The sequence below is a fragment of the Diceros bicornis genome, chromosome 16 (genome assembly GCF_020826845.1).
Source record: "Diceros bicornis minor isolate mBicDic1 chromosome 16, mDicBic1.mat.cur, whole genome shotgun sequence".
NCBI lineage: Eukaryota > Metazoa > Chordata > Mammalia > Perissodactyla > Rhinocerotidae > Diceros > Diceros bicornis.
Genome location: NC_080755.1, coordinates 44274345 through 44283875, shown reverse-complemented (window position 1 = coordinate 44283875; position 9531 = coordinate 44274345). Strand labels below are relative to the sequence as shown.

Sequence of the window (9531 nt, the reverse complement as noted above, 5' to 3'; positions counted from 1 at the left end):
GTAAAAATCAACAGAGTTTGTATACGTTATAATTAGAAAACGCAAAGAAATATAAAATTCCATATAGAGCAGCAATAAACATAAGGTAATAAAGTTCATAAAAGATGTGCAAATTCCTTATGGAAAATATTATGAAGTTTAACTATTAAGCACATTTTCAGTCAGATTTTAATAGATATACCATATTAATGAATGTTCCTTTTTAAGAATTTTGTCATATCTTCATTTATTAAGATGCTCCTAAGATTTTCTCCAGAAAACCATTACTGCTAATATTATGTTTTACGTTTTCTGATGTTGAACCATCCTCACATTTCTGGCATATTCTCTTCTTAGTAATAAGGTAATATTTGTATATATTATTTAATTAAATTTGTATTTGATTTAAAATATTTGCATCACTACTCACAAATGAAATGGCATGTGATTATCTTGAATGTGTTGTCCTGGATAGTTTTGTTATCAATGCAATCCTAGAAAATTCTCTGTTTCTGAAATCATTATTTTTGTTTTTCAAAGTGTTGGCAAATGTGTTTATTAAAATACTGTTTATCACTAATCTAGTTATACTAGTTAATCTCATATACTGAGTTAATTTAGTATACTGAGTGATGGGAATATGTTTTATTTACAGTTATTTACCATTATTCTTTAATTTTACATATGTTACATGCATTGTAATGCATATATGATATATTTTGTAATTAAAATAAAAGTTTTGGGCAGAAAAAAATAAAAAAATAAAAATATCTGGAACTAGTGTCTTTCAGAGAAGTCATTTGATTATCAATTCAATGACTTTAATTGTTTTTAGTGTGTTTAGATTTTTGATATTCTTCTTTAGTTCATATCAGTCATTTATATTTAGAAAATATTCATTCTTATTTAAATCTGTAAATCTATTTTCATAATATTGTTAATAGGATTCTCTTAAGATTTAAAAAGTCTATCCTGTTTCTCTTTTCATTTCCAATATTTTTGTGCCTTTCCTCTGTTTTTATTGATTAGTCTTGCTAAGTTTATCTGTTGTTAGTGTCCCCTTTTAGTTTTATTAATAATCTCTATAGTTTCTTTGTTTTACATATTGTTAAAATATGCTTTTATTTTTATTATTTTATTCCTTTCACTTTTTTATGTTAGAGTCAAAGACTGCAATCATTCATATTCTGAATAGCTGAAGCAGAGAGAGGTTAGGAACTTGCCCCAAATCTTGCAATTAGTAGGAAAAGCTGGATCTGGGGCTAGGAAAGTTGGTTCAAAAATTCATATTCTTAACTATTTTCCTAAATTACTCAACACATATTCATTGAATAAGTGTACAGTTTTCCTTAGATTGCTGTAACAAAGTACCATGAACTGGGTTGGCTTAGAAATTGGTTTTATCTCACAGTTCTGGAGGGTAGAAATCTAAAATCAAGGTGTCAGCAGGACTATGTTCTCTCTCAAGGACCTAGGGAAAAATCTGTTTCATGACTTTCTTGTAGCTTCTGATGGTGGCCATCCATTCTTGGCGTCCCTTGGCTTACAGCTGCATTACTCCAATCTCTGCCTCCATCTTCACATGGCATTCTTCCCTCTGTGTTTGTGTCTCTGCCTCTTTTCCTACAAGGACACCAGTCATATTGGATTAGGGCTCTTCCTAATCAAGTATGGCCTCATCTTAACTGCTTACATCTGCAAAGACCTTATTTCCAAATAAAGTCTTATTCATAGGTACTGGCAATTAGGACTCAAACATATCTTTTCAGAGGACACAATTCAACCCACAACAATAAGGTTCAGATAAGATATATTCACTCACAAGAAAAAAATAATCACTTCTTAGTGGAATATACCTGAAGACTTAGTCAGATTGACCTGGGCTTGATTTTAAGCTTCATCATTTATTATCCTCATGAGTAGTACAAGTTACAATACCTTTTTAAGCTCAATTTCCTTATATTTAAACTCATAATAATAATACCTACTGTAAAGAGTTGTTGTAAAATTAAATGGCAAAAACACACGGATGAGAAGGAAATAAACCACTTTAAGATAGTGACTCCAGAGGAGAAATGGAAATAGCGCAGGGAGAAAGTAAAAGCAGAGACTCTAATATATCAGTACTGGCTTGTTTGTTTATTTGTTTGTTTTATCTATTTATTTATTTATAAATAAGAGGATTTGAAACCCAGATGGCAAATGTTAAGATGGCAAATATTAGTTCTGGGGTTGTACATGGCTTTTGTTATTTTTTTTCTGTACTTTTCTGTATAACTGAAATGTTTCAATTATTTAAAGAAAGAAAAAAGTAAAATATATAGTAAAGAAAGGATTATTGCATTAGTGTCCCAAGCCAACCCAAATTTCTCTTCATTTTCTTAATCTGTGAATTAAAAAAGCAAATAAGCAACTTTTTAACTGGTATTTTTAAGTTACAGAAGTAATAACTGGTTAGGATTACAATTCAAATATATGGTAAAGTATAAAATGAAAACTAAATTTCTTCACTCTCTAACCCCTGACATATTTATACCATTCCCTAAATGTACTACATTTGAAATAAAAAGTATTTTATCTTCTTCCATAAAATAGTTACATTGTTGTACATTGTTTGTACACATACAAACATACATACAAATGCCCTTTTTTACATAATGGAATCATACTATACACATATCTTGGCCATATTTTAAAATCAACTCATAGAGACCTACTTTGTTCATTTTAGAGACTGCGTGGTATTTCATTGTGTGAATATACAATAATTTATTTAACCCTACCCCTGTTAATTGATGTTTAGGTTGGTTCTACTTTTCTCCAGGTAAGTGAATACCTTTGTACATACATTTCTCATAACTCCTTGGTGGGGGGGGCAGATCTTAGAAGCTGAATTATTGAATAAATACATATGTTAATTCTTAACTTTGATAAAATATTGATTGCCAAATTATGAGGGCAAATTCTTACTGTTGAGTGGCTTGGACAAAAAAAACGAGCAAATTTTAAAGAGTTTTGAGCTCCCTCCAAGTGAGTTCAAAATAAGTGATATTAATTTTTGAGCACCTACTCTGTGCCAGACTTTCTACTTAGATTTTCTGATCTAACCCATGATAATCCTCTGTAGTAATTATTATCGTTAGCATTGACTAGATGATGATGCTGTGACTGAAAGTGGTTAAGGAAATTGGACAAGATGGGACAAGCAGTGAGTGGTGGAACTAGGATGCGGACCAGGTGTATCTCATTCCAGAGCCCCAGCACTTCGCACTGCCTGAGACTGCTCCTCAGGGAAGTTCTTGGAGGGAATACAGACATTCAGGGAGGTAACTTGCAATAAAGGCCTGCCCAGCTTCCTGCTCTTCTGTCTCTAAATTTAGAAACAAGCTTCATTTAATCTCTTCCTCTCATTGCCTGGCCCAATTCCAGGCTCTGGGACCTTTTCTGTCCTTAAAAAGGGAAATACAAAGAACCCTCCGGTAGTTTAGCAAGTGATTACTGAGGCAGACTTTTCTCAAGGAGATGTCTTATGAAAAAGGGCAGATTCAATTTCCTTTCCACATTGCCAGTGTCACTCTGATATTGGTTCTTATTTCCCCAGTCACTGGGTTCCTGACTTGGTTACTGGGCACAATCACAGGTTCTTTACCTGCCACACAAGAGGAGCCAAATAAAAACTGGAACACCAGGCTTATGGCAAGGCAAGCATTTTTATTTTGGGTGATCTCAGCCGGGAGACAAGAGTGGGCCCTCAAATTTGTCTCATCTCCCCAAAAGATGAGAGGAAAGGAGCTTTAAAGGTTGTTAAGAATGCGGCTGTTTGTAGGGAGGGGGAACCTGTGGCCTTGCTGGTCAGCGCTTTCCCACCAGCCTGCATTTGGCCTTGTGAGGATGCTTGCAGGAAGGGGGACGGCCAGATAAGGGAATCAGCAGATGGGTGTCCTTGGTTGCCTGCCGCTATGTTGGATGGTGGATTCTGGTGCCAGGAAGACAAGGAGTTGGGGTCTGGGAAGCTTTAGCTTCTTGATATTCTCCGGATATCAGTTTCCCTGTAATAAAATTTCAAAAGACCCATAACTAGCCAAGGCTTCAGTGTGAGACCACCTGGGCTTATAACAATTTGTAACTTCTATTTACCTTGTGAAGTTCAGGAATACAAAGGTTTAAAAAAACTGATATTTACCTATGAATGTAACTTAGAGAAGCAGCAAAAGGGGATGAGCGCTTTTGGTTTTAGCCCCATATATGCTGGCTTTAACGTAGGGGAACTGATATCAGGGCCGGCATCAACTTGATCATCAGTTTACATATTCTTGCCTGGAGCCCCTTTTCCTAAGGACAAGATTTCTTGTCATGAAAGGTTGGTTCCTATGCTTAGCTAGTTCCCCATTGCTGGTCCAGACTGACTCCCCTCCCTGGCATGTGCTGCTGGCCCCACAATTACAACCTACAACCTTAGATTTAGATTCACATTTCCCTATTTGCTAGTTTAATAAAACAAATATTTTAAGGGCACTCTATCCATTCACGGCCCAGTTGTTCAGAAGTGGATCCAAACCTCAATATTGACTATTCTATTTCCTCCAGACCACATGGCTTCTTGTCTTCTCTTAGGGTTTATTAAAAATAAAATGAATGATTCCAGTTCCTTGTCTTTAAACAAGTAGATATTTATAACTCTGAACTAAAGCTTCCTTGTACAGCAGAAATATTAGACGTATGTGCAGAGATGGATTCTGGTTCCTGGAGGGCTTCAACAGACTCTTAACTTCCTCTTCTTGCAAATTGTTACAGAGTTGTCATTCATCAATGGATCCAGAGAGCAGGTAGCTCCAGATTTTCTATATGGAAGAGATTAGTGATAGAAGGGGGGCAGGAGACTCATCTTGAAACTGTATTTTCATAATAAGCAGATTTTTTGCTTACATTTTATGTTAAAGCTCAATAAAAATAAAGTTTTCTGAATATGCCTCTAATTACATTTTGTGTATCATTAAGAAAATATTGTCTTTCATGTCAGGTAATAATATTGCTATTATTATCATTACCATTATTAACATTTTTGAGGGGATGGAAATTTTAGGGAAATTGAACCCCTATTCCCTAGCTACTCCTTAGTAGATCACAAAGACCAGCATCTGTTCCCCCAAAATGAGGCCGAGGAATGGTGTTCAGTGGCTATTGTTCTGAGGCAAGGAGAAAAATGCCAAACTGTACCGCATGATTCCAATCACTTCAACAATTTCTTTGATTTATTCAGTATAGTTTTGGAAGGACTGGAAGCCTGTCTTTCAAAATAACCCCTGGATTAACATTCCAAGAGCATGAGATAAGTAAAGATGCGGTAGGGAAATCAGTGTTGTCTAACTTCAGGTAAGAAGAAAAGTGCAAGATTGGCTGCCACAATACTCAACAATAACTGTTTTCACAAATCATCACGAGAGGCAAGGATGTAAACATAGAAAAGACAGAGTTCCCTGCCCCCCACCCTGAGCCTAATATATTTCCTTTTATCATCTTTTCCTGAGATTTTTCTCCAATATCTTTTGGTTGAAAATAAGTGCTATTTCCTTGATTAATAATAATGGAAAATATTTATATAGCACTTAAACGTACAAGTTGCACTGATGTGAGAGTTTTACATATAATAAATCATTAATCCTCACAATAACCCTATGGTTAGCTTACTATTTTCATTTACATCCTCATTTAAAGGAAATACAAACAGAATAAATATCTTGCCCAAAGTCACACAGCTGTAAGTTGCCAAGTCAGAAATTGAACCTAAATAATCATGCTCTAAAGCTATTTATTTGTCAACCAGACTCTGCTGCAACTCACTAGAAAGTCAGGATAGAATAGATGATGCTGGTTTTCTGGGTGTGCATTTATCATTTTGCTAAGCATTTGAATAGAGATTAAAAACAGTTAAAGGCACAAATCGGGTAAATACACAATACTAAGAACAAGAGAGAAAAAGATAAACACAATCTTACTCTTGGTAAGATGAAGAGTGTGTGGGGAGGAGTAATTTGCTTAAAATTTCCATCTCTAACTATAACACAAGTCACATTGTGTTAAGGGTAATAAGAGAAATGTGCTGAAAATCTGATGAGATAATGTGGCACCATTCTTACCCAAAATAATTTTCTTAAAATCACTGAATTTTAAATTGGTATTTTTCTTAATAGAAGAGAGATTGATTATATTTTTATATGTGTCATGGCAATTTTCATTTCATTTTCCATGTTTGTGGCCTATTTTTTGCCCATTAAAAAAAAATGGAACTGTTGGTATGTCTCTTATTTTAGTTCTTTATATATTAGGGATGTTAATTTTCAGTCTGTAATGTAAGTTGCAAATATTATATTCAGCTTGTCTTTTTTCTTTTTACTGTGCATATGGAGTAATTTTTTTTTCATGATCAGGAAAGAGTTTTTGCCTTTCTGTGGACATAGAGGAATTCAGCCATTTCACCATATTTATTCCTGGTGCTTGTATGGTTTAATTTTTTTTACATTTAAATACCAATTCATTTGGAACTTATTCTGGTATGCAATGTTAGGAGTGGATCCAACTTGATATCTTTAATATAAATATTCACTTATCTCAAAACCACTTATTAAAAAAAATCTATAATTTCACTCATTGATTGAAAGGTTGCCCTTATTACATACTAGATTGCTATATGCAATTGAATCTATTTTTTGGATTTTTTCTGTCCCATTAGTGTGTCTGTCTATTCCTGTGCCAACACCACACTGTTTAAAACATAAGGGCTACATATTTTAATTTATGGTAGAATTACACCCCTCTGCTTACTCTTCTTTGCTAGGTTTTCCTGGTTATTCTTTTGTGTGTGTGAAAGAGTTTCTTCCTTTAGGTTTTCTGTATCATAAATTAGTTTTTATTCAAAGTCCTCATACTCAGGAATGCTCAGGTCGCTTCTAAATTTTAGGGGCTGATACAGGGCTAAGGTATTATGGTACATCTGTCCTTAGTCCTCCTTATAAGCAAGAATAATCTGAGATCTACATTTACCTATTTTTTGGTCCTCTGGCATAGATACACACAAGTCACCTGTGAGATAGTCAATGTCCCTGTCCATAGGCTCTGTCAAGTCAGTTGTCATCTTTCTGATATGACCAGGCAGGCTGAGGCAGAAACATCTTTCTGAAGCTTCTACTCCCCCTTGGAACAAAGGAAACTCTGCATATCTGTCTAGGGATCTGTCTACCTGGACTCATTGTACAGACATTTATTATTCTCACTGATGGTTTTCTGTCCCTTCTGCCCACCCGCTGAGCATCCTGTTGTTGAATCATGTCCCAAGTGCCATTCACTCAAAGATACTACATTTTCTCTCTTTTATCATTCTCTTGGCATCTCTCCTCTTTTCCTCTCCACCCATGTGATTCTTTTTCTAGTGTGGTTGGGAATAGGTATGGAACACTACTTTCTTTCTACTGCTTCTGTCAATTATTTTATTCAAAAACCTCTAAATAAGCTAAAGGAATTGAATCTTTTTGGAACATAAAATCCAAAGACTTTCAGGCTCCTTCTGCTTTGTGTCCTGTCACATACCTTCACTAAAATCATGTTCACAAAGTCAACTATTTTTCTTCCATAGGGGCAAAGAATATGAAAAAATGCCCACGTATTTACCATTTCTGGTAGAAACAGGAAAACGTGACCTATACACAAGAATAAAAGCAGGCAACAGAAATCGCCTTTAAGAGGATCCAGGTGGTGAGTTTAGCAGACAAAGTTTCAAAGTAGTTAAAATAAATATGTTCAAACAACTAAAGGAAACCACATTTAAAGAAGTAAAAGAAGATAAGATGACAATGTATCACCAAATAGAGAATATTAATAAAAAGATAGAAAGTATAAAAAAGTAACAAATGGAAATTATAGATTTGAAAAATACAATAATTAAAATGAAAAATTCTCTAGATGAGTTCAACACTACTTGAACTGGCAGAAGAAAAATCCATAAATTTGAAGAGAGATCAGTAGAGATTATGCAGTCTGAAAAACAAAAAGAAAAAAGAATGAAGGACAAATTAAACAGCCTTAGAGAAATATGGGACACCATTAAAAATACTAACATACATGTAAAGGTAATACCAGAAAGAGAGGAGAGAGGTAAAGGAGCATAAAATGTTCAAAAATGTAAAGGTAGAAAACTTCCCAATCTTGATGAAGCTCAAGAAATTACGAGTAAAATAAAAGCAAAGAGATCCAGATCCATGCATTACAATAAAAATGCTGAAAGCCAAAGCCAAAGAGAAAATTTTTATAAGCAGCAAGAGAAAAATAACTCACCACACATAAAGGAATCCTAATAAGATCAACATCTGACTTCTCCTAAGAAACAATGGAAGCCAGAGGGCAGTGGGATGACATACTCAAAGTGCTGAAAGGAACAAAAATAAATCAATAAGTGTCATACAACAATTTTATATCCAGAAAAACTATCTTTCAAAAAATGAAGGTGAGAGGCCGACCTGGTGGTGTAGCAGTTAAGTTCGCATGCTTTGCTTCGGTGGTGCGGGGTTTACAGGTTTGGATCCCGGGCATGGACCAACACACTGCTTGTCAAACCATGCTGTGACAGCGTCCCATATAAAGTAGAGGAAGATGGGCACAGATGTTAGCCCAGGGTGAATCTTCCTCAGCAAAAAGAGGAGGATCAGCAATGAATATTAGCTCAGGGCTAATCTTCCTCACAAAAAAAAAAAAAAAAAGAAGGTGAAATAAACACCTTCCCAGATAAACAAAAACTGAAAGAATTCATTGCTAGCAGATCCATCTATAAGAGATATAATAAAGGAAATTTCTCAGGTAATGGCCCCAGATAGTAATTCAAATACACATGGAAAAAGAAAGAATATCTACAAAGGTAATTGTGTAATTATAAAAGTTCTTCCTTTAAATGATTTAAAAAGTAATTGTATAAAATAATGTGAATATAATTGTACTGTTAGGCCAATAGAACATATAGAAATGTAATATATTTTACAAAACCTCATAAGGAAAGTGAGTGGAAGCAAAGCGGTTTTGGAATAAGGAAATGACACCAAATTATAACATGAATCCACAGGAACAAATAAGGAAACCAGAAAAAGTAAATTAGATGTTTAACATAATAAACATTGTAAATATACATTTGCTCTCTTTTCTTCTGTTACTCTTTTTAAAATGATATTAAATTAGATATAGCAATAATTATAACAATGTATTTTGAGGATTGTTACATATATAGCTTTAATATGTATAAAAATAATAGAACAAAAAAGAGGAACAGAGTAGATATATAGAAATAATGTTTCTGTACCTCTTGGAATGAAGATATAAATCTGAAGTAGACTCTGATAGACTAAAATATATGTTATGCCCTGGAGCAACCACTAAGAAAATAACTAAAAATATATATTCTGCAAAATTCATTAAATGAATTAAAATGTTATAATAGAAAATATTCACTAAATACAAGTGAAAACAATAAAGAAGCACTTATAAAACAAGAAAAGTCATGAGATTTATGGA

At 34.1% G+C, this 9531-nt stretch overlaps 1 long non-coding RNA gene across 1 annotated transcript; it reads right to left on the bottom strand.

Annotated features, from left to right (window-relative positions):
* Nucleotides 1-1361: 1361 nt before the first annotated feature.
* LOC131415427 (uncharacterized) lies at nt 1362-8561 on the bottom strand. Its single transcript, XR_009222452.1, has 2 exons — nt 8490-8561; nt 1362-1602 (listed from the first exon to the last, which is right to left on the bottom strand). It is a non-coding gene; the product is annotated as an uncharacterized LOC131415427 (long non-coding RNA).
* Nucleotides 8562-9531: the final 970 nt, after the last annotated feature.